The 26,980-nt window shown below is 33.2% G+C and overlaps 2 long non-coding RNA genes and 1 pseudogene across 2 annotated transcripts; 2 read left to right on the top strand and 1 right to left on the bottom strand.

Moving 5' to 3' along the window:
- Window positions 1-9,449: 9,449 nt before the first annotated feature.
- Window positions 9,450-10,570, top strand: LOC146954589 (uncharacterized). Its single transcript, XR_015005544.1, has 2 exons — window positions 9,450-9,499; window positions 10,391-10,570. It is a non-coding gene; the product is annotated as an uncharacterized LOC146954589 (long non-coding RNA).
- A 2,369-nt stretch (window positions 10,571-12,939) lies between these two features.
- On the bottom strand, window positions 12,940-15,173 carry LOC146954588 (uncharacterized; annotated as a pseudogene).
- Window positions 15,174-20,263: 5,090 nt separating this feature from the next.
- LOC146954587 (uncharacterized) lies at window positions 20,264-21,776 on the top strand. The gene is made up of 2 exons (XR_015005472.1): window positions 20,264-20,708; window positions 21,597-21,776. It is a non-coding gene; the product is annotated as an uncharacterized LOC146954587 (long non-coding RNA).
- The last annotated feature ends 5,204 nt before the right edge of the window (window positions 21,777-26,980 follow it).

Below are 26,980 nucleotides of genomic sequence, written 5' to 3'. Positions count from 1 at the left end.
TCTCAAATTAACAACTTTGACTTTTATAAAGGTCGGGTCCTACCTACTCACCCTTATGTTCCTTTGATTGATAAAATTAGTTTTTATATGTTGAGAGATTGAAATGTTGGTTTTGTTCATACATTGCGTGAAGGGAACTCTTGTGCAGATTGGTTCGCTAAACTAAGCGCCTCACTTACTAATGAGCTTAGGATCATCCCTACTTTTCCTTATCCTTTATCGATAATTTTTCTAGCTGATGCTATTAGAATTCTGTTCCCAGTTTATACTTTTTCATTGTCGTTTTCTCTTGCTTTAGTTTTTCCATTTGATTAAAAAAAAGATTTATTACCAAAAATCCCAAAAAACAAACAACAAAGATACCATAGGATTAATAAAAATAAACAAACAATAAAGATACCATATGATTAACAACAAAGAAAACTCAAAACACAAACAAAGATACCATAAGATAAACAACAACAAAAACCAGTGGCGGAGCCAGGAATTATATCGAGCCTGGGCAAAATTTTGACCGCAAATTCACATAAAAGAGACTCGTCATTTTGTCGATAAAAGTACAATTTGAAACAAGAGAGATATGAAATATAACATGCCAATAGTGTGCTAAATAAAAAATAAAAAATATAAAAAAAATAAAATTATGGAGTTAAATTTCTTGTAGCGATACAAAGAAAGTATGGGCAGTGGCTCATCTTGAGTTATTTTCTTGGGGGTAACAAACGTTTGTGAAATATATATTTAGCTGTTTGTAAAACATATCAAAATTGTTAACTGGTTCAGAGGTAGATTTTAATAGGTTGCATAGTAGGTTGTGCTTGTTCGATTCCTCGATTCCCATCCAGGACCATTTTTTACAGGGTGTGCTTGTTTGATTCCTCGATTCCCATCCAGGACCATTTTTTTGCACAAAATCGTAATATGTTAGTAACAGAACCACCATTTTTTTGCACAAAATCGTAATAATAATAATAATATAACAGAAACATAAAAAAGATCGTAATAATAATAATAATATAACAGAAACATAAAAAAGAAGAACATGGAGGAGTCGAACACGCGACCTCTGTGAGAAAAGAACATGGAGGAACCCAACTTTCCACTGCGCCAACAGAAACATATTGCTATTACTACGCCGAATCTAATATATATAGAAACCATAGTGGATGCCATGGCTCCCATAGGTCCCAAGGAAATCCGCCACTGAGTATGGGTTGAGCCCGGGCGCGTGCCCAGGCTAGCTGGGCGGTAAATCCGCCCCTGACAAAAACACTCAATAAAACAAACAATAAAGATTTTGAAGGTGATAGCTGCATGATCCTTCGGTTAGGTGCTCTTCGAAATGTGGCTTGGCTTGGGTGTTGGGGTCTGGGAGTTTTATTTTGAGGGTGTTCTTTGTGGGTGAGTAGTGACGATGGGCAGTGGTGGATACCGTGTTTACAGTGCTTGTTTTTTTGGAGTCTGTTTTAGGTGGTGATGTGTTTTGGTGGATTTATCTCCAGGGGTGTTTTTAGGTGGTTATGGTGTACCGTCTATATGCGGCACCATTTGTATCTTGTTTCGTCCATACCTTGCGTCTTGCGGGAATGGCGTTTAATAATATTTGCCGATTAAAAAAAAATAAAGATTAAGCTTTCCCCTTGAAGAACTATAAAATGAATTTCATATTTTTAAATTGATTAACAAAAAAAAAAAACTCAAAACACAAACAAAGATACCATAAGATAAACAACAACAAAACCCACTTGGGTTGGCCTAGTGGTATTGGCTTGGGACCTGGGAGTGTGCACCTCCTCAAGGACTCATGTTCGTTCTCCCTAGTACCAATTTAGGTGGGCTAATTTAGCTTTTCAAAAAAAAAAAAAAAAAGATAAACAACAACAAAAACACTCAAAAAGAAACACTAAAGATTAAGCTTTCCCCTTGAAGAAATATAGGATGAATTTCATATTTTTAAATTTCATATTTTTAAATTTAAAAAAAAAGATAAACAACAACAAAAACACTCAAAAAGAAACACTAAAGATTGAGCTTTTCCCTTGAAGAAATATAGGATGATTTTCATATTTTTAAATTTAAAATTTAAATTTGAATATTTCATATTTTTAAATTTAATATTTTTAGAATATTTTAAAATTTTAAAAAAAAAAGATAAACAACAACAAAAACACTCAAAAAGAAACACTAAAGATTAAGCTTTCCCCTTGAAGAAATATAGGATGATTTTCATATTTTTAAATTTAAAATTTAAAATTTAAATTTGAAATTTAAATTTGAATATTTCATATTTTTCAGAATATTTCATAAATTTTTTAAATTTAAAATTTAAAATTTAAATTTAAATATCAATCCATATCTTCCTCCGAGAGTAAGTTTCCTCTTTTATGATTGTATGCAATACAATATATAAAGACTCAAAGAGTCTATAAACTATTCTATATGGGACTTAATTTTTAAAATTCAAGAAAACACTAAGAAAGATAATAACATCTTGAAGAAGAAAAAACCGGTTTAACATCATGTCAACAAAACAAATCTTCACAATTATTAAGAGTTAGAGAAGTCATTTTTCACCTAACAAAACCATCACACAAAAAAATGTAACTAACATAGCTTTTATTTTCTTTGATGATGAAGCCTTCATTCATCAATAAGTCATGATTATAAAATCCTTTCAAAAGAAAAATAAGGTCATGAATATAGGAAAAATAAGGTCATGAATATAGAATAATTTAATGTGCAAACCATTAATGGGATTTTCGTCATGAATCGAACATGGAAGGTAACATTTCTGAACCAACACAACAAACATTAATTATTATTTTTTATTTTGTTTGTAAAAACAATCATTAAGCTTTATTATACGAAATATAAATATTGCTGATTAAAGCTCGTAAACAATATGATATATATGTCCACGTAAACATAGCTCAATTGACATTGACATTGCATATCATATGTTAGGTCAGGATTCAAACTTCAAACATCACACTAATTCATCTTATGGAATGAATATCTAACCATTAAACTACTTGACAAAAAAAGGTATATGGTACATCTAATTGTAATTTTTTTAGAGGAATTGTAATTTATCTTAAACATCTAACTAGTAGACTTTGTCGATGTACGATTAACTAACGTCTGTTATGAAAAATTACATTAAAGATGATAATATATGGTCAACCAACAATGAATACACCTGTATGCAATTGAGTTTGGCCACCATTCAAACCACAAATGATTGCATAGAAAAAGTTTAGCAGTTTCCTAACTTAACAAATGAAATATGGATTTGTAACATGCACGTAAAAGTTAGATGTGGAAGTTTAATTAACTTAATCTTATTCTCATTTATCTTTTGGAAGTTTTACGGTAATGTTTAGATAATTAAGTTTAATTAACATGCACGTATAGAAGTCATGAGATTGAATATTATAAGGATTTGTATCAGGTCCTGCTTTTCTATAGTCTTAAACTTATTACTATCTCTCATTTTTTTTTGAAGGATTATTACTATCTCTCATGAAAAACTTTGGTCCACCATTATCAAATAAGAGAAATTGGATGTTTTTCATTGATTTCATAACTTGTTTGATTTTTTTTTTAATATATATTGATATTTCTATAATTAATGAAAAATGTCATATTTACACGTCCACCATATGATTTACCTCAGTTCAGTGCAAATTTATATTCAACAAGTCCACTCAGCATATTCTGCTTCTGCTAACATGAAAACACTGAAAAATGGAGGTGTGATATATCAATAGTCATCATAGTTGTTCTTCCATTGGTGATTTCTACTAATAGATGTAAAAACATGATTATATAATTAACATTAGTATCTTCATAATAACAGCTCTAGACACAAATCAAAAAGGCACCACTCAACTTATGAACCACCAGAGCAGACACTTAAACCTGTCCAAAAACTCGGCCCACCATTATCCCGATGCAAAATTCGAAGACGGAGAAAAGGTGGAACAACAGCGCAAATCGATCCAGCTCGAACATAAACAAACCAAAACAAACCACAAAATCAACCACCACAAGCACCGCAACGAACACCTTTTCAGCGCCACCCTCTGGACGACTGTACCGTCTTTCTTCGCGGAGGAGAAAAATCTCCAATCATCCAGAGACTGGATCCACCACAACTTCATGACCCTTTGCAAACCTAAAGAAAGCCGCCGACCAAAAGCCGAGGACGAGGGGGAGGTTGGGAAAGTGCACAGAGGCTTGGACGACCATAAAGAAGGAACAGTAACCAAAACACTAGCACGACGGTAACTCGACAACGGCGACCAACCCCCACAAACACCACCAGCGACCCAGCCACCACAAACCACCAACAATGCAAGAAGCAACTGCAGCACTAATTGAACAGTCTCATAGGTACAATGAACAACTATTGTCGTCAACACAGAGCATCTATGTACCTAACCCTTTCAAGCAACACCAGACATGTTGCAAATTCGATGAGAAAACACACCAATAACAAACTTCATGTGTGGAGCAAGGATAATTAAGCAACCAATATCAAAGTGAATTGCAATTAAACACGCAAAAGTAGAAAAACAGCGAGAGAAAAGAAGAGAGAACACAAAAGGATTTGTTGACCCAGTTCGGTCCAAATTGACCTAGTATGGGGGAGAGAGCAGCCGTCCGTTCCACTATATGATGAGTAACGTTACAAACAAGATATCAATGGGTTACAAGAATAAGTCTCCCGCCTAATTCTACCCAAATCCCAGCCTCTTCCCGTAACCAAGAGACTCAATCCTAATAGTGTTTCCCAAGATGAATCAACCTTCAAACCCTAGTTTGTTGCCAAGAGACAAACTCTATACAAACCCTAGTTTGATTTCTAAACCCTTGTTTCAGCCCCCTCTATCTCAAGGTTTACACTGATACAATGTCTATATTTATAGTAAAAGAATCCTCAATAAAACTGGAACAAATATAGGCCCGAAAATACGTTTCTGTTTTATTTTCTGCTGTCAAAATCGGCCCCCGTGCTCACCAAATCGGCCATCGATTTTTACAGAACCAATAGACAAAAAAATAGAGTCCAAAATCGGCCACCGTGCTCTGAAAATCGGCCACCGATTTTCTGCTACCAGAATTCCAATTTCTTCAATTTTGAGGCACTTTCACAACAAGGCAAAAGTCTTGTTGAATCTAAAACTTGCATCCAACAAAAACATGCACAGATAGACAGAACCAGAGAACACCACCACCCAACAACAACTTCCCAAACAAAAAACAGCAACAGAACAAAAGAACGAACAAAAAACTAAAGCCGGAGACCCACGCAAACAAACCTCCCACCGACAAAAAAACCGGTGAACCCCAAACAACAACAACCGGCGACCCAAAACGAAACATAAAACAAAGAGCACCGGAACAAAAGAACCGCCATGGCCGAGGCTAGCTCCCACCTACCACCACCGCCGGTTCAGAAGCTGGCGACGCCAGAACGGGATCAGAACACAGATCTAGGACCAAAACAAGCACTCAAACCCGAAAAACGGGATTTGAGCCAAAAAAAAAAACCCAAGACAGAGCAAACACCAAGAGCTTGTCTAACCCAAAAAAAGATCTGAACATGAACCTCGAAGAACCGGCCAAAAAACAGAACCACGACGCCGGAGAAGGACGACGAAGACACTGAATAGACCCAAGGATGGTGAAACAGAGAGAGAAAAAGACAAAAACGACGGCGCCGACGACTGGGCAAAGATGGTGGTGCAGCCACGAAGGCGAACGCACCACCACAACAAGAGCTACATCTTGAATGAAAGATTTGGATGTGGGGATGGTAGGTACAAGCGGTGTACGAGTTTGTGAAGAGAGAAGAGAGAGCTTTTTGGTTCTACAGAGAGAAGGGAGTACTAAAAATGATTACAAGCTGATTAAGTATGCCACAATTAATTCTCTACTAGCTTTCTTCCACAAGTGAACAATCTTGCTATCATTATCGTCAATAATCATCCACCAGAACAAATTTTGTTACAACCATAATATCCTAACAAAATGTAAACAAATAAAACAAAATATTGCTTCTCTGTCTACTTGATAACAAGTCAATTATTCTCGTTAGAATTTCTATGTTAGGTTTTGAGTTTCCTTTTGCAGCAAGACTCTAACACCATATCCAACAAACCACATCATGAATGAAGCATTTTCCACTTCCTCTTCAGAAGGGCCATTCTTGCAGAAACTACATAGGTTAAAGATCGAAGGGTATTTTAAAAAAAGTCATCTTCCAAAACTGGTGCTTCCTAAAAGACCTAAGACTATTCCAAAAATACCAAACACAGATTTTGGGCCTAAATTCGAGCCAAAATGTTCTTGTTTCACAGATGACAAGAAGGTTTTCCTTTACTCAACCGTCTCGGGAGTCGGAGTGTCATTCAATCATGGAAAATTGTCGGGCATGGTTCCATGTATCTGCTTAAGGCAGTGTTACTCCCTATAGGCCAATTTTCTTCCGGTCTTTTATTGGTTTCACAGACTATTCTGCTATATATATTGTAATTCTAGCGCATTTGTTTTAATATGTTATGTCAGATGTTTTAACGTTTGCAATGTTCCGTTTAATGTTCCAACATCACGTGATAAACAGAAATTAAAACAAGAAAATAAACGACAGGAAAGTAAAGAACACAATGAGTTTGTTGACCTAGTTCGGTGACAAACACACCTACGTCTGGGGGCTCCAAGCCAGGAAGGAAATCCACTAGTGTAGTCCTTATTCAATAGCTCTCAGCAAACTCCTCGTTTACACTATATGGCCTAGGACCTACCCGTCTAGACTTCAACCTAGGAACTTGTAGATCTGAGATCCCATCTCACTATCCTACTGGTCAGTCACAGCCCCTGTGACCTATCAGACCTAAACCAAAACAAAAGTAGAAGTTACCTTCCAACACAAACAACTATCACCTTGTTTCACAACTTTGGTGTAGTGCACAAGTGTATCAAACTCACACAGACAATCCTAAACAAGTATCACAGGCGATACAAGAAAGGCAAACATTAAAGATTCTAAACTTGCATCAACATGATACAAAAGCAGAATACATGTAGACTTAAAACCCTAAAAATCTAAACTTTTTAGTATGACGACTTCAATTATCAATTAGGCTTTGAAGTCTTGTTTATATACTGAAGCAGCTTGGGCTAAATACTTTCTTGGGCCTTAGTATAAAGCAGATTGGTTCAGCTAATCTGCAAAACAGAATTCAAAAACAAATCTGGAAAGGCCTAAAATGTCGGAACATTTATAGGATCATTCCAGCCAATAACAAATATTTCCTAAAATATAAAATCTACTTTAGAAATATTCCACAATTGATTTTGTATAGACATGCGCGTTGCTTGGACAATAAGATAAGGAAATATGGTTTCCTTAAACAATAAAGGGTGCACGTACATATAGGCAAGAATCTAGGCACACTGAACCGTGCCAGGATGTTGGAACATTGTATCCAACATCTTACAGAGTTGCCTAACCACATGTTGGAACATTGGTTCCAACTTACAGAACAAGGATATTTGTTTTATCAATAATGCAGCCAACACAAATACCCAACAATCTCCCCCTTTGGCAAATTTTTGGCTAAAAAAAATTAAGGCCAAATCCAAAGAATAAAGAGGGATACAGAAGACCATTTCTCCAAGAGCAAGAACACACACCTATGAAGAAACAGCTAGCACACAGAATCTAAAAATATATCTTAGATACACTTCCTCAAGTCATCACGAACACATATTCAAGAAGAAGGAGTAGCAGATAGTATCACTTTAGAGATAGCAATAGTGTGCATACATAGAATACCTCACGAGTCTTCAATCACAGCTTCAGCTGGTAGAGGTATTACACTAGATCAGAGACATGCAGCAGCGGATCAGATCAATGGCATAATCTCAAGAGAAAAGGAAAAATAAATTCCTAAGCTACTACTAGGGAACATAAGTTCCTGTACAGAGGATGTTTCAACATCCTTCACCACAAGAGCAGAGGAAAAATAAATTGCTATGCTACATTCAGGGAAAAAAAATTCCCACACAGAGATAGAGAGAAGCATATTCTCTCAAAAGCAGAGGAAAACTACGTTCCTATGCTACAGACAGGGAAAGAGAATTCCCACACAGAAATAGGATGTTTCAACATCCTTCATAACTTCAGACAGGAGTACCTGCCACACATAGTGTAAGACCCGAAAATATTAATATGTAAATAAATAATTCATTTCTTTTATGCATTAGAATATTTTGACTTCATCTGTTAGAAAGTAATCTTGACTACCTATGATTTTGTATAAATTAGGAAGATTAACCCTTACATTCTTGTAACTTTCTAGTTTCGAGGACGAAACTATTTTAAGGGGGTAATAATGTAACATCCCAATATTTTATATATGTATTTTTTTAAATGATTTTCTTGACTTGTCACTTAGTTGTTCAACAATTTATATTTATGTGCGAGAAATTTCACAAAATCATGTTCCTTACTTTGGTTTATTAATTAAGTTTTCTTCCATATAGTTCATTTTTATTAATCAACTTGGTGTGACAAAAATAGGATAATCATTCCTTACATAATTTATTTTTATTCAAGTAATTTAATGATGTATTTTTATTTATAACCTATTTTAAAGTTAATAATTTATACTATATTAATTATTTTATTTTTGGTTCTTTATTTTGACATTGTCATCCACGTTCTTTTTGTGGCCTAATTGCCAAGCCATACACATTGCAACTACCTCCTAATTATTGGGTTAGTGGCATTGCAGCTGGGAGAAAGAAAAAAAAAGATAACAACCTATGTTCTTTTATTGTGGCAGAATAATAATAATTACTAGAGATTTTTTTGCATGTTTAAGCACTACAGCCAACGTGTGTATATTTGTGTCCTCTCTCTCTATGCTAATTTGTTTATTTTGTTCCTAAAATCAAGCCACACATTAACAACCTATCTGAATTCTCTCATAGATATTTTCCTTCCACTAGCTTAAATTACACGAGCCTTTCCCCTCTAATTCCATTGCATCAGTTTTGTCCCTTAACTGCACAAGTGTGTTATACGAGCCATTTCATATAATTCCTTGCCTCAATTTTCTTCCTTTATTCAAGCACCCAATCATTATTATTTCTCCTAATAGCTTTAAGTTGTAACCCCATCCATACTTTCTGGTACGACTTATATAACATAATTTTAGTATATAGATATTAGTCTCGCACATGCCATGTATCACTTTTAGAAGAAAAGAATAATCAAATCCTCCCAATTCTCTATCCCTCTAATGGTTACCTAAGATTTCATATGCCGATAACTATATCCACCCTCTTATAGCCTTCAACGCATGGGATAAAAGCATGTTTTCTTGTGGTCGTCCTGGTTGATTGGAGTTGAGTTAGCAGAGCGAAGAGTGATGCATATAGATTTGGAGGTTATTTGACTAGGAAGGAGAGCATCTAAGCATCTAAGGTAAGGGCTCTAGTCTTGACCATGATCTAAATGAAAATGATAGGTTATGATGTTGAATTTGATATGCTTCTTGATTCGATGGTTGAGTGAAAAGATTTATTATGTTTTTATTAATTTTCTTGTAGTTGATAATTATAAGAATTGATGAGTTGCAATTTTGTTAAAGTATGTGTTTTGATGAATGTGTAAATATTGATGATTGCTTATTTGTGGAATGAAAAATGTTGTTGAGTTAAAATGATTCTCGGTGATGTATGTGAGTTAGTGGCTGTGTGCAAGTTTATTGTTTTATGTGGTTTAAGTGTCAAAAAAATAAAGAAAGAGTGCATAGCATGCATATCATTGCATTTGATGGATTCTTAAGTGCCAAATGGGGCGATTCAATGTAATATTAAGTGCCAAAAAGGGCGATTATCAAGTGTCAAATGGGGCGATTCAATGGAATATTAAGTGCCAAGAAGGGCGATTATTATATTATTTTATCAAGTGCCAAATGGGGAGATTCAATGGATTTTTAAGTGCCAAATGGGGCGATTATTATTATTATTATTACTTCAATGGATTTTAAGTGCCAAATGGGGTGATTATTATTATATGCCAAATGGGGCGATTCTTTATTATATGCCAAATGAGGCGATTAAAACTGTTATGCCAATTGGGGCGATATCCGGATCATTGTCTATTTGCATTTCATGCACCTGCATCGACATTGAGTCTTGAGTCTTGTGGTTGTTCTTATTATATTTTTGAGTGATGAATATTTTAAACTAAAAAGAAATGATTTTAGCACAATTCCTTGATGATGGTTGTATATTCTTATTTGATGTTATAATTTATTGTTGATTTTATTTCATGGGTGTTGAAGACTAACCCTTACAACCAACATTTTAGGTACCAAAGAAGAGATGATGTGTGCTTGATGTTTTGCTTGAAGCGTGTACGCGGGGAAACAAATTTGGGTTTTTGAATTGTAATTAAATTAGTTTAACTATTTTGTTAGGTTCTAGTTTGGAATTTATTATGCATGACTATTGTAAAAAAATATATAGGATATGTTCTAAAAGAAAGAAATAGACGTAATGTCTTGGATCAAAAATCCAGGACGTTATATTATTGTATCAGAGCAATAATCCTCGGACAAATATTTTTGGGATGGGACGACTTTGTATGATGCTTGTTTTAATTGATGTGTGAATCTTTTGATTCTTTGCTGTTGTCCTTGCCATTTTTTTTCTTCTTTCTACTCTTATTAGATTGGCCATTTGAAAGTTACCCGTATATATGTTTTTAATTTATACTTGATTTTGTGCTTTTGTTATCTATGTGTTAATTAGAGTATGTGTTTGTGGTTATGAGGATATATAACTGCTAACTTAATGTTTTTTTTTTATGTTATTTATAGAATTGCAGTTTTGGATTAATGGTTATTTAAGTGGGTGATTGTATTATTTTAATGATTTAAAAAAAAACACTCTTATAAGAGTCAATGGAATGTATGAAGTATGGGCGGTAAACTTTACAGGTTATTTTTATGGTTTTAGTTTAGGATTTGTTTAACTAATCCTGACATGCGAGGTCACCTAATGGGTTTCTTTCATTTCAAAAGAACCTTTATAGCTCAAGTTAAGATCAATTAGTGTACGCAAAGGTTAAATTACCATGTTTGAGCTACAAACTTGTCTTCAATCCAAATTATAGTTTTATTCATGAGTTTATATTACTTGTTGATTTGATTGGGTCCTCATAATCATCCTCTGATAGTTGATAACAGTAATGTCTTTGAATCCATGAGTAGGTTAAAATGTTTTTGAACAAGACAGCCAAAAAAAAAATCATTATCATGGTATGGATTAAGTAACTAACCGGTATTTGCTTGGTATTGGATTTCTAAAAAGTTATGGGTGAATGAGTTTCTTTTGCTATAGGATGGATTGTTTGGTGGTGGTCTGATCAGTTTGTTGTGCGATCAGGATGTTCAATTTGTTTAAACCATTATCTCAGTCTTTGGTCTCTAATTGTTAAATTTGTTTTGTATGTTTGATGTTTGTTAGCAAGACTTTAGAGATTTGGGGTGTTGGAATTGTTTTGACTAATTTGCTATATGCATAGAGTGTTTCGATGCCTTGCAATCTAGTCATATCTTGTAACTGATTTTTGTTTTGATATTATTTCACCTTGCTTAAAAAAAAGGGTTCGTCATCATTTTATTAATGGAAATTATAATCATGATTTGTATTGGTTATTTTCTTACGGTGATTGTTTAATTTGCCCATTTTTTTAAAAGGAAAAAAAAAAAATCTAATCTTCTGAATTTTTAACTCATGTCGGCCACAACTGTATTTGGTGTCTATGTTATGTTATTATTAGTAGCAAAGAAGCAATTTTTATGATATATAGGTAAGTGATTAATTTATTCTAATTAAAGAAATAAATTTTATAAAATATGGAAACCATAATTTGTGAATTTAATATGATTTAGGTGATGATGATGTAAGCCTTATAAGTAGTTTCTAGGATTAGCATATTAATTTTGTCTCTTTACGTCGTGGTTCTTATTATTGTGATTGGTTTTTCTATTATGTGTCACTAAAAGTCAATCATATATAATTTGTTTTCTGTGGTCTCACATGATAAGTCGTAATTATGTTTTGCTGACTGTCTCTAAAACCTATTTTCTAGTGTTTGTCACTAAAACTGTGTTCTATTTTTGTTGCTTCTGTTTTGTGCAAACTGTTGTTGTTTCTGTGAAGAATGTTGCCTTTTGTTGCAAGATGTTAGCTGTTGCTGCAGAAAAACTGTTGCCATTTCTTTAAAATTGTGGCAGTATGTTGTAGAAGTGTTTTTGGTAGACCATATAGGTGTTGCTGTAGCTGTATAAAAAAAAAAAGGGTATTGTTATCTTGTGCCCTTAGGGCACAAGTTAACGAATCCAAAATTAGAAATTTTTCATAGAAAAGAACAAAAGTTTGACTTTGAAAAGTTGAATAAAGTTGAATGCACAACTTTTAAGAGAATTATTTCTATTTTAAATTCCCTAACATATGCCCTTAGGGCACATGTTAACATTGACCAAAAAAAAAAGGCTGCCATATATTTTGCAAACCTGTTTTTTTTTTTTTAATTCTTGTTTTGTTATTATGAAATGTCTTGTAAGTTTATTTTTATGTTTTGCTATTTATCTACGAAAAATTTCTATCTTCTTAACTAGTTACAAACCCGTGCTTTGCACGGGTTGAAAAACGTATTTTGTAAAAAAATTGTTTCAAAGGAAAAATGAGAAAATTAAGGAATATTGCACAAACATTAGAAATATTCATCAAAATATTTATCAAAGCTTTACCAGGTCTTGATTCATGAAAAGAGCATTTATTTTGTTCATGAGATCGGGAAAACAACATAATAATTAAGATTAAACTAATTGGAACCGATGAAGGAACCAATGATGTGCAAATTACGATTACATTCGCATGACACAAAATGAACCAAATAAACAACATTTCCAAGTTAAGATAGTTTTCGATTAGAGTTAAGAGTAAGTCCAAAGTATTATACATTCAAGTACCATACATGCTAGAGTATAGGAGTTCATGAAGAACAAAATGAGTAGCAGTCAAGTAGGAAAATAAAAGTATCTCTAAATTGACAATGATGAAATGAATACTCATTACCATATTCGTAAACTCTTTCTTCAAACAAAGAAAAACAAAAAGAAAAATTAAAACCCTCAAAACTCTACCCATCATTTCTTCACTTCATATCATATTTTTCTTCTTTCTAATATAGCGTTCTTCTTCTTGCTTGAAAATTAGTCTTAATTACTTCCTAGCTCTCCAAGCTGTTGTTGAAAACAAAGACCTGTCCTGCCAGCAAGTTATTACACAACCATTTCCTTCTCTCCAGCACAATCTCAAACTCTCCAACAGAGTTACACTTGATTTTAGCCTTAAGTCCTGATAATTCTTCGCCATGATCTAAATTTTGAACGGGGACAAGATTGGATGTTGTCAGCATATAATCTAAAGACCCTGCTATTTCCTGAAACCTGAGGCAATTGAAGATATGAGATCCATATCACTAATAATTCAGGTATTCTTATAAAGTTATGACGATCTTAAAGATAAGAATCACCTCAAAGCAAAATACTGTCTAAGTTTCCAATTTCATTGCTTCATGAACTCGGTATAGATTGCTTCAGATCGAAATTTAGCAACAACAGATATGGACGTATAGTAGCCTTGCATGGAATTAAATGACATATATTAGTGAATATATACTCTTAGACATGTATCGATAAATCTAGCAAATACACTGTTAAATTAACAAATTTGTTTGACACATTAAGGCCACATTTTCTTCTTTATTTCTGTTTCTCAAGGTGAAAAGTGAGATTAGCTAAAAGGAGATATGACTACTACCTTCTAGATAAGCCAAGAACTCCAAGCTTGATTTGTAATTTTTCAAGAACTCTGGTCTTCCAGGAGAAAATGCATATGGTTTTCCCTTCTGAATAACAAAGAGAACCTCTCTAGGGATTGGATTAGCAAAGAAGTCAAAGACAAGTAAACCTGAATTTTCTGCACCAAATACCAAACTTTAGATATGTAAATATAATGGTTTGATATGTAAGCATGATATATGTTAGCACAACCACAAGCATGACCATTAATGACCTAGCTAACAGTACATGTATGTGAAAGGTGGTTTAATAAGTTCTAACTTTTATAGACCAAAAAGGACTAAGGATTGCCTCGGCAAGTACTGACATGGTCCAAGAAACCAATGCAGTATGACAGATTAAGGCTCATATGGATCCTAAACCTAAAGTGGTAAGAAAAAGTTAGATAAGGTACCAGCTGAAGAAATATCCAACAAAAATTTACATTCTTTATAAATGCGCTTAAAGGGACTTTACCAAATCCACAGGAATCAAGTATCATAAACCATTTATCAAGTTTTTCATGTATTTCATTTCTTTCAGCTCCTGAATGTAATTTGCTGAATTTTTGAGTTTTTCTGAACGTAACGCAAGACTGCAGCCCGACCACTAAATGGAAGATTTTGCAATTCTAGGAAATAGAAAAAATTAAAGTTTCTCACAATTAAATCCATTTAATCATATTTGACATCTTTGTCAAGAAAAGTATAAATCTCACATTCTACGAACATATTCGGAAACAATTTACCTTAATTGCACATCCTTCCCCGATAACACTATCAGTGATATCAACATCAAGCATCTTCGACGGAGGCAAGTATCGCGGTTGAGTGTAAACTGGAGATGAACGATCATAGAAACTGAAATTAATATCCATTGACACCATGACCAAGATGCTCTCATAAAGTGCATTGACATGACAATATGATGATTATATGGTATATAGCCTATTTATTTACCTGAAGTCAGGTACATGCTTTTTGGCGATTCCGAGATTTGCGTTATTGAAAGCCTCAATGATACCAATGTCTTCCCGGTAGCCATAATATAAGTAAGCTTACACCTATGAATTTTTCACACCAGTGTCTTCCTGAGATTTAAGCTATGAAAGTTCCATAGCAAGATTATACATGTCAATTCAATAGGATGCACATATTTATCAAACTCACATTTTCCACCACAATCCATATATAGTTTCAATCCAATTTTTTCAAACTCACATTCTTCACCACAATCCATATATTGTTTCAATCTAATGAATTTAGTGGTACACATCATATTTATTACTTAAGTCTCTAAAACGGCAACATGGTAGCTTAAAAAATCTTAACATACATCATGCTAGGATTAACAAATGAAGATATTTGACAGATAAAAATGCAACAAATGATGCTTGTTAATAGAAACTTGAAACTTACCAAATACAAAAATATAAGAAAGCTAAGCTAAGACCATGATGAAATTCAATGCACACAAAGAACAAAGCGGATGCACATGCCAAAAACAATATACTACCTCCGTCCCTAATTATAGGACCCTTTTGAAAAAATAACGGGAATTAAGATAGTGGATATTTGTATTAAATATGTTTGTAATTACTATTGGTTTTACAATTTTATCCTTTAAGAGAGAGTGTTGGTTTATGTTTTCAACATGTTATTTATTGCTTATTGAAGAAAAAGATGTATAATAAATAGGGGCATGTATGTAAAGAAATAATTAATGTAGTTGGAAATAGCAAAGGGGTCTTATAAAAAGGGACAAAAAATATTCTCAAAAGGGTCTTATAATTAGGGACGGAGGTAGTATTAATTTAAAGAAGATTGAAAGAAAATCAAAATAGAGAATTTAAAGAAGTTCAACTTACCCAATCTAGAAGATATATAAAATTATCCTCTTTTGTTCTATTTCCCTTTCCATCATCACATGCTCATTTGTCTGCTCTTCCTGCAAACACAAAATATGAAATTACTTATCAAAGCAAAACAAACATTGAGGTGGAATAAGTTATGATATCACATCGTACAATCATCAACAAACATATTAACATTTTGAAACACATAAACTTAATATTCTCTATCCTAAACAGCCAAGTCAAGACAAAATATTTCCTATAATTTATTTATTTTTATAAGCAAGCTCTAATATTTTAGGTTGATTGCAGAACTTTGAATAGGCAAACTGAAACAGTGTCGAAAAATGTACCCCTCAAGCCATAAAAACCAGTCAACTCAAGTCATGCATGGTCTCAGAACCATGAAAAAAAGGAAGAAAATGACATCTTATGAAGAAGAAAGTGAAACAGTGTTTCCAGCTGAACTTAGATATCATTTGGCCAAGATTTTTTACGGCTTGAAAGTTACATCAAAACAAAGTTAAAATAAAGGCCTTTAAGAAAGAAGCTAAAGTTGTTTGGTTTCTTTGTTTTTTTAGTTTTAAAGCTATTTTTAAGTTAAATGTTGTTTGGAAAAATATTGTACAAACTGTAATTTTTTTTAATATTTTTTTATGGTGTCCGGGATTCGAACCCTAGACTTGGTATGTATTTATGCATTGTTCCTATCAACTGAGTTAAGCTCACGAGGACAAAACTTTGAATTTATTATAAATTAACATAATAAATAAAAAAATGTTTAAAATATTTTTTGAAGGCTAAAAATGTTAAAAAATAAAAGATATTTTTTTTTTACAAATACTATATTTACTCAATAACGTTATTTTGTGTAACATGAATACAAATTTGTATCGTCATATAAATGACTTGTTAAATATTTGAATTGGAGAAACAATTTAAGGAGTCTGAAATAATAACATAAATAATATCAAAATAGTTGGTTTTTTCTATTTCAATTATACTCTATAACAAATTTCGTTATAAGAATTTCATATTTTTGGTGTCTTTGAAAAAGATAAGAATTTGTATTATCTGATATTATATTTGTTACATTGTTGGTGTCATGGAAACAGATATGTTTAGTTTTTTTGAATAAGAAAAAGATATGCATAGTTTGTTACAATATAAAGGTGTATATATATATATATATATATATATATATATATATATATATATATATATATATATATATATATATAAGTATAATTGTTTTAGGCATCTATACCTTTTTTGAAGAAATTAGACATCTACAATTTTACTTTTAATTAAAATTAAAATTTTATAAAAATAATCATATGCATTATGCAATGCCAAAAAAAAATTATACGCATTAGCGTAGCAAAAAAAACAGACACACATAAAGTATTACTCTAAACGCTAATGTGTGTGTGTATATATTTGCGAGGTTGAAAAAATAAAATAAAATTATTTGGTAGTCCTTTGAAAAAAGATAATAAAATTCTTTTGAAAAAAGATAATAAAATTAAATGGAACGGTTCAATAAAATAAAATAAAATAAAGTTAAATAGAAGAAAAAAACATATTGAAATATAATATTAAAAAAATAAAAGAAAAGGTTTCCAACGTGAGTTGAAAAGAGGTGCTTGTGAAATAAATTGTGGAGAAGTAGTTTTTTAAAGTAACATTCAACAACTTTTGGCCAAAGCTCATTCCATTCAATTTTATGCATTCAAAACAAGTATTGTTTTAATAAGTACTTAATTGATATTGTGTTTGGCCTAACTTCTCCTTAAAAATGTAGAGAAGATGAAAAAAAGCCGGGTCAAACGATACATTAATCTCGCACAACGACAATGTAGAAGCAACTGAATTTGGGAGAGAGAAAATTGAAAAATTGTTAAAAATATAAAAAAAGGAAAATAGTTAAAAGTTATTAAAATATTAAAGGGTTAATTATGTTTTTGGTCCCTACAAAATTGCGACCTTGTAAGTTTAGTCCTTACTTAATTTTAATAGCATTTTTAATCCCTACAAAAAATTTCTGCACTCAATATTAGTCCTTACTCAATCCAAATTTGTTTAATTTATGCTTAAACTCTTAAGTTTTTCAACAATTTTTTACAGGCGTGTTAAGAACGTTATTAAAAGGTCCTCCGAAAAAAATATCGCAAAAATTTGATTTCTACATCCATATTTTTGTTACTTATATATTAAACGTTTGTCGTTTTAAAAAATTCATATTTAATTTATTTCGTGTTAAAAAATTATAGATTTTAGTAAATGAACCATTCATAGTGTTCTAAACTTGTATAAAAAGAATCGTTAAAAAATTTAAGAGTTTAAGGATAATTAAACAAAATTTATTTTAGCAGGGACTAAAATTATAAGTAAATTTTTTTTTTGTAGGGATTAAAAATGCTATTAAAATTAAGTAAGGACTAAACTTACAAGGTCTCAATTTTGTAGGGACCAAAAACATAATTAACCCAATATTAAAATTAGAAAATAATTAAAAAAATTGATGAGGGGCAAAAATGGAAATTCATGGCATGTTGAGGTGGCAACAACCAAAATCCATGAATTATGGAATTACCAACTTGCCCCTCCTAGGGGCAAAAATGTAAAAACATGATACATTTATTTTAATAGATAGTTAGTAGATGGTTCTGTTCGAAAATTTAATTTTTAGTAGTTGATGAGATGATTTTTACCAAGCTTAAGTAATTAAAATAATTCATCTCTTTGTTAAGTTAAATTTTGTATGGAGTGGTTGGGATGGAAAAATAATAATTATGATTTTGTGTAAATGTATGCCATGGATTGATATCATTTTGAATGGGATGATTGTGTGTCTTGTGTGTTCTACAAAAAAAAAAAAAATTATGTAGAAAGAAAAAAAAATTGTGTTTTTGTGTGTTGCATGCACACTACTTGTTGTTAATGTGTTTGATTCTTTTATGGTTAGTGGATTTTTGGTTTAACTTTTATAAGACATTATTAGTTGCAAGTTAGTTGTTACTTTTGCAAGCTCATAGAGTTAAGACTAAATCATACATATGTTTTCCGACTCAAGTAAATTGTAGGACTTAGATTACTCATCTTCATCTTCAAGAGATGGTGTGTACTTGTTCCACCATCATTCGAACCTTGTCTTAATGTCATCCCTTGTTGAAAGGTTTCTGTTTAGGTATCAATCCATAAAAATCTTGATCTTAGTTGTTATAAGTCTTGTTATTTTCTAGAGAAAAGTAAATCAAGAGTGTGGAAGGCTAAGGAGAACTCAACGAACTCTAGGTACAAGTCGTAGTGAATTCTATAGTTGTTAGAGTAAGATAGTAGGTACCAATATTAGGGTTGCTGATTAACTATTTGTTATCAGAGTGCGCAACGGAAACATTGTGGCTAATCTTAACTGATATTGGACATTTTATTCCATTCTTAGATTTTCTCATTGGTTGTTCCTGACCTGAAGAACTGTCTTACATTGTTTTAAAAAAAATTTGAAAAAAATTAGGAATATTTTTTTATTGTAGTTTTATTTATGATGAGAGGCTTAATGAAGATATTTTTGCAAACTTTACACAAATCTTTTGCTATTGTGTAGTTTCGAGGACGAAACTATTTTAGGTGGGGAGAATGTAAGACCCGAAAATATTAATATGTAAATAAATATTTCATTTCTTTTATGCATTAGAATATTTTGACTTCATCTGTTAGAAAGTAATCTTGACTACCTATGATTTTGTATAAATAAGGAAGATTAACCCTTACATTCTTGTAACTTTCTAGTTTCGAGGACGAAACTATTTTAAGGGGGTAATAATGTAACATCCCAATATTTTATATATGTATTTTTTTAAATGATTTTCTTGACTTGTCACTTAGTTGTTCAACAATTTATATTTATGTGCGAGAAATTTCACAAAATCATGTTCCTTACTTTGGTTTATTAATTAAGTTTTCTTCCATATAGTTCATTTTTATTAATCAACTTGGTGTGACAAAAATAGGATAATCATTCCTTACATAATTTATTTTTATTCAAGTAATTTAATGATGTATTTTTATTTATAACCTATTTTAAAGTTAATAATTTATACTATATTAATTATTTTATTTTTGGTTCTTTATTTTGACATTGTCATCCACGTTCTTTTTGTGGCCTAATTGCCAAGCCATACACATTGCAACTACCTCCTAATTATTGGGTTAGTGGCATTGCAGCTGGGAGAAAGAAAAAAAAAGATAACAACCTATGTTCTTTTATTGTGGCAGAATAATAATAATTACTAGAGATTTTTTTGCATGTTTAAGCACTACAGCCAACGTGTGTATATTTGTGTCCTCTCTCTCTATGCTAATTTGTTTATTTTGTTCCTAAAATCAAGCCACACATTAACAACCTATCTGAATTCTCTCATAGATATTTTCCTTCCACTAGCTTAAATTACACGAGCCTTTCCCCTCTAATTCCATTGCATCAGTTTTGTCCCTTAACTGCACAAGTGTGTTATACGAGCCATTTCATATAATTCCTTGCCTCAATTTTCTTCCTTTATTCAAGCACCCAATTATTATTATTTCTCCTAATAGCTTTAAGTTGTAACCCCATCCATACTTTCTGGTACGACTTATATAACATAATTTTAGTATATAGATATTAGTCTCGCACATGCCATGTATCACTTTTAGAAGAAAAGAATAATCAAATCCTCCCAATTCTCTATCCCTCTAATGGTTACCTAAGATTTCATATGCCGATAACTATATCCACCCTCTTATAGCCTTCAACGCATGGGATAAAAGCATGTTTTCTTGTGGTCGTCCTGGTCGATTGGAGTTGAGTTAGCAGAGCGAAGAGTGATGCGTATAGATTTGGAGGTTATTTGACTAGGAAGGAGAGCATCTAAGCATCTAAGGTAAGGGCTCTAGTCTTGACCATGATCTAAATGAAAATGATAGGTTATGATGTTGAATTTGATATGCTTCTTGATTCGATGGTTGAGTGAAAAGATTTATTATGTTTTTATTAATTTTCTTGTAGTTGATAATTATAAGAATTGATGAGTTGCAATTTTGTTAAAGTATGTGTTTTGATGAATGTGTAAATATTGATGATTGCTTATTTGTGGAATGAAAAATGTTGTTGAGTTAAAATGATTCTCGGTGATGTATGTGAGTTAGAGGCTGTGTGCAAGTTTATTGTTTTATGTGGTTTAAGTGTCAAAAAAATAAAGAAAGAGTGCATAGCATGCATATCATTGCATTTGATGGATTCTTAAGTGCCAAATGGGGCGATTCAATGTAATATTAAGTGCCAAAAAGGGCGATTATCAAGTGTCAAATGGGGCAATTCAATGGAATATTAAGTGCCAAGAAGGGCGATTATTATATTATTTTATCAAGTGCCAAATGGGGCGATTCAATGGATTTTTAAGTGCCAAATGGGGCGATTATTATTATTATTACTTCAATGGATTTTAAGTGCCAAATGGGGTGATTATTATTATATGCCAAATGGGGCGATTCTTTATTATATGCCAAATGAGGCGATTAAAACTGTTATGCCAATTGGGGCGATATCCGGATCATTGTCTATTTGCATTTCATGCACCTGCATCGACATTGAGTCTTGAGTCTTGTGGTTGTTCTTATTATATTTTTGAGTGATGAATATTTTAAACTAAAAAGAAATGATTTTAGCACAATTCCTTGATGATGGTTGTATATTCTTATTTGATGTTATAATTTATTGTTGATTTTATTTCATGGGTGTTGAAGACTAACCCTTACAACCAACATTTTAGGTACCAAAGAAGAGATGATGTGTGCTTGATGTTTTGCTTGAAGCGTGTACGCGGGGAAACAAATTTGGGTTTTTGAATTGTAATTAAATTAGTTTAACTATTTTGTTAGGTTCTAGTTTGGAATTTATTATGCATGACTATTGTAAAAAAATATATAGGATATGTTCTAAAAGAAAGAAATAGACGTAATGTCTTGGATCAAAAATCCAGGACGTTATACATAGAGACAAGAGAGAAAAAAATTCCCATACCTACAGAGTGCTGTCACCAACCAATCATAGAAGCACATGAAAAATAAATTCCTATACTTACATGTGACAGACATGGATGCCTTCAGAGTACTATCACCAACCACATAAAGAAGCAAGGGAAAAATAAATTCCCATACTTACAAATGACAGACACAAATGTCTAAACTTCTGACTTAACATCCTTCACCCAGCTTGCACAAGCACAAGTACACATAGAAGTATCACTCCCCCTGAATATATGATCTTATGAGTGACTACTTACAGGAATATTCCATTACTCCCCCTGAATACATGCATAATGCATAGACAGAATAAATTCAGGATCTGCGCATAAAACTTTCAAGGAATATTCATTAAGTAGCAAACCTATTAGCAGATATATGCTAGCAGACCTATCAAAGGTCACACAAAAACACTTGGACTTGTACAAGTCAAACACAAAAACATGTTCCATCAAATAATAGCACATCAGTAGGAAACATGTACAACAGAAATACTGAGAAAAGTAAATTCTCAGATCATCAAGATGTTACACCATAAGTGTTAACATCTACACAGGGTCTCTCAGAGAAGTTCCAACCTTCTATAGAGCAGCTGCAGGGAACATGTACACCATCTGAGAAAAATAAATTCTCAGAACCATCATAGAGATGTTGTAGCACAAGTGCTAACATCTACACGAGTCTTCTTAGACATGTGTCGCAAATAACATGTACTTAAAAAAAATACTGAGAACCATCAAGATGTTGCAACATGAGTGTCAACATCTACACATAACCTGACATAGTTGCAAAATAAATGCAACACCAGAAAATAGCAGGTATAACATCCAGGCATACATAAAGCTGCAAGATTAGGATTAATGCAGACACATAGATACATGCAGAATAGCACATATACAGAAAGGCATAAGGAGTATAGATATACCATTTTTCTTCCCATTTTTAGTCACAAAATATGCCAAACAGTCAACAGACATCAAGGGTATCCACAACAGTGCATACCATACCAACAGTGCTGGAAAACTTCCAAAGAGCATAAACAAAAATTAGACAGATGAGATGTTTCAACATCATCTGGCACATCATTAGGCATGCATCAAAACAATACTTCTGCTAACATACAAACATCTACTTCCAATGGAATGACAGACAAACTAATCATGCAACTTGACAGCCATTAAGAGAAAACTTTATTGGCAAATCAAAAAGGATGTTTCAACATCAAAGACAACATTAGAAACATACCACCATTCTGCCAAAAACAAAATCAAAGTAGCTATCTACTCCCCCTTTTTAGCCATAAATTCTGACAAACTAAGGAGAAAACTCCACACACTTGGGTCATTACCAACAGACACATTATTACCATCCTCATGATCAGAAACCTTCTTACTTTGGAATTTTTCATTATCAGAGGCTGACTCAGCCACAAACTTTATTTTATCAGGTTGAACCAGGGATGTTGTAACATCAGACGCAACATTCGGTGCAATTGCAGTTTTAAAAGCAGACACATAAACATTTTTATCAACATCAGCAACATTCAAACTAGACTGAACAAGGTTGCCAGACTTAGTTAAAACAGGTGGAACACCAATCGACACAGTGGGAGTCACAGAAGAACTTACATTTGGAGTTTTGGGTCTCCATTCTTTCCTAGCTTGAGCAATCATACCACTGACCTTTGGTTGAACATGAGACTGAGGATATCCATACAATTTATAACAGTACGGCCTTATGTGACCATATCTACTACAATGGTGACATATCCAAGGTGATTTCTTTTTGTTTCTTGGTTGAGGGTTCAAATGTCAGACAGGATGTTGAGGCATTTGATCCAACATTACAAACTCAGTCTTCTTTTCAGGAGAAACAAACTTCTTTGTGGAAATTTTAATTTCTTTGTTCAAATTTCGATAGTCAAAGCCTATTCCTTTCATATTTCCAGATTTCTTCCCAACTTGCAGTATTTCATCTAACACATTAGAACCATTGTTCAACATCCGAACAGATTTGGACATGTTTTCTACTTTGGAATTTAACAAGGTGTTTTCCTCTCGTAGACCAGTGATGTTGGATATAAGTTTCTCTTTTTCCAGAGAAAAATCATTGATGATTACCTTCTGTTTCTCTAGTTTAGAAGATAGAAGAGTTACCTCATTTTGAAGATCAGAGTTAGTTGAAAAAAGTTTGTTCTTTTCAGCCTGCAGTTGAGCTATGATTCTATTCTGCTCTCCTTCCTTCCTTAATCACTTCTAAACTTTTGGCATAAGGCTCTTTGTAGGATTCAACCAATTCTTCATAAATGACCCCTTCATCACTAGACTCTTCATCAGACTCACATCTTCCAGTCAAAGCTGTTACATGATTGGAATTTTCAACATCATTTTTATTCCTTCTCTGAGACTCGCTGTTTCTACTGATGTCGAGTGAGATGTTTTGAACATTAGGTTTCAACTTTCTGTCCATCATCTCCAAGACTTTGTTGATTTCTCTACCAAGACGCCTAATTGCATCTAAAGTATTTTCATCCGTCCATTTCATATTGAACATCTTCCTCATCAGTGTTGGAAACGGACACTATGTTTTTCTTCTTCTTTTTTTCAGATCTACCATTGATAGCTAATTCAAAGGCTTGAAGTGACCCAATTAGTTCATCCACCTTCATGTTACTAATGTCGTGGGCTTCCTCAATGGCCGTGACTTTCTTGTCAAATCTCTTAGGTAAAGATCTTGTATGTTCCCATCCTCCATCATTTTCAGATTTTCAAGTGAGTCAACCGAGTTATCAATGTCAAGAATGTTCATGTAATAGTCTTGTATGTTCCCATCCTCCATCATTTTCAGATTTTCAAACTTGGTAGTGAAAAGTTGAAGTCTTGAACTTTTCAGTTTAGATGTACCTTCGTGAGCAGTTTTGAGAATTTCCCAAGCATCCTTAGCCAGAGTGCATTGCTTGATCAGTCTGAACATATTCTTCTCCACTCCATGGAATAAAGCGTTCAATGCCTTGGAGTTTCCATCTTCTTCCTTGGACCACTCTTCTTCTGGTTTCAGATCAGCTGTCTTGTTTCCATCTTTGTCAAGCACAACAGGATGTTTCCAACCCTTCAGAACTGCTTTCCATGTCTTGCTATCTATAGATTTGAGGAAAGCACTCATGTGTGATTTCCAATCATCATAGTTGGAGCCATCCAACAAAGGGGGTCTGTTTACAAATCCACCTTCCTTGTCCATTGTGCCAGAATAGAACTTCCCTGGAGCTCACCCTAAAACAGGAAGGGTGCCTGCTCTGATGTCAATTGTAATTCTAGCGCACTTGTTTTAATATGTTCTGTCAGATGTTTTAACGTTTGCAATGTTCCGTTTAATTTTCCAACATCACGTGATAAACAGAAACAAAAACAAGAAAATAAATGACAGGAAAGTAAAGAACACAATCAGTTTGTTGACCAAGTTTGGTGACAAACATACATACGTCTGGGGGCTCCAAGCTAGGAAGGAAATCCACTAGTGTAGTCCTTATTCAATAACTATCAGCAAACTCCTCGTTTACACTATATGACCTAGGACCTACCCGTCTAGACTTCAACCTAGGAACTCCTATATCTGAGATCCCATCTCACTATCCTACTGGTCAGTCACAGCCCCTATGACCTATCAGACCTAAACCAAAACAAAAGTAGAAGTTACATTCCAACACAAACAACTATCACCTTGTTTCAACATCATCTGAGATGTTTCAACATCATCTGGCACATCATTAGGCATGCATCAAAACAATACTTCTGCTAACATACAAACATCTACTTCCAATGGAATGACAGACAAACTAATCATGCAACTTGACAGCCATTACGAGAAAACTTTATTGGCAAATCAAAAAGGATGTTTCAACATCAAAGACAACATTAGAAACATACCACCATTCTGCCAAAAACAAAATCAAAGTAGCTATCTACTCCCCCTTTTTAGCCATAAATTCTGACAAACTAAGGAGAAAACTCCACACACTTGGGTCATTACCAACAGACACATTATTACCATCCTCATGATCAGAAACCTTCTTACTTTGGAATTTTTCATTATCAGAGGCTGACTCAGCCACAAACTTTATTTTATCAGGTTGAACCAGGGATGTTGTAACATCAGACGCAACATTCGGTGCAATTGCAGTTTTAAAAGCAGACACATAAACATTTTTATCAACATCAGCAACATTCAAACTAGACTGAACAAGGTTGCCAGACTTAGTTAAAACAGGTGGAACACCAATCGACACAGTGGGAGTCACAGAAGAACTTACATTTGGAGTTTTGGGTCTCCATTCTTTCCTAGCTTGAGCAATCATACCACTGACCTTTGGTTGAACATGAGACTGAGGATATCCATACAATTTATAATAGTACGGCCTTATGTGACCATATCTACTACAATGGTGACATATCCAAGGTGATTTCTTTTTGTTTCTTGGTTGAGGGTTCAAATGTCAGACAGGATGTTGAGGCATTTGATCCAACATTACAAACTCAGTCTTCTTTTCAGGAGAAACAAACTTCTTTGTGGAAATTTTAATTTCTTTGTTCAAATTTCGATAGTCAAAGCCTATTCCTTTCATATTTCCAGATTTCTTCCCAACTTGCAGTATTTCATCTAACACATTAGAACCATTGTTCAACATCCGAACAGATTTGGACATGTTTTCTACTTTGGAATTTAACAAGGTGTTTTCCTCTCGTAGACCAGTGATGTTGGATATAAGTTTCTCTTTTTCCAGAGAAAAATCATTGATGATTACCTTCTGTTTCTCTAGTTTAGAAGATAGAAGAGTTACCTCATTTTGAAGATCAGAGTTAGTTGAAAAAAGTTTGTTCTTTTCAGCCTGCAGTTGAGCTATGATTCTATTCTGCTCTCCTTCCTTCCTTAATCACTTCTAAACTTTTGGCATAAGGCTCTTTGTAGGATTCAACCAATTCTTCATAAATGACCCCTTCATCACTAGACTCTTCATCAGACTCACATCTTCCAGTCAAAGTTGTTACATGATTGGAATTTTCAACATCATTTTTATTCCTTCTTTGAGACTCGCTGTTTCTACTGATGTCGAGTGAGATGTTTTGAACATTAGGTT

Source organism: Medicago sativa, chromosome 1 (genome assembly GCF_051527215.1).
Source record: "Medicago sativa cultivar Bolivia chromosome 1, Bolivia_mono, whole genome shotgun sequence".
Taxonomy (NCBI): Eukaryota; Viridiplantae; Streptophyta; class Magnoliopsida; order Fabales; family Fabaceae; genus Medicago; species Medicago sativa.
Note: the sequence above shows the minus strand (reverse complement) of the source record. Positions and strands in the feature narration are given on the sequence as shown.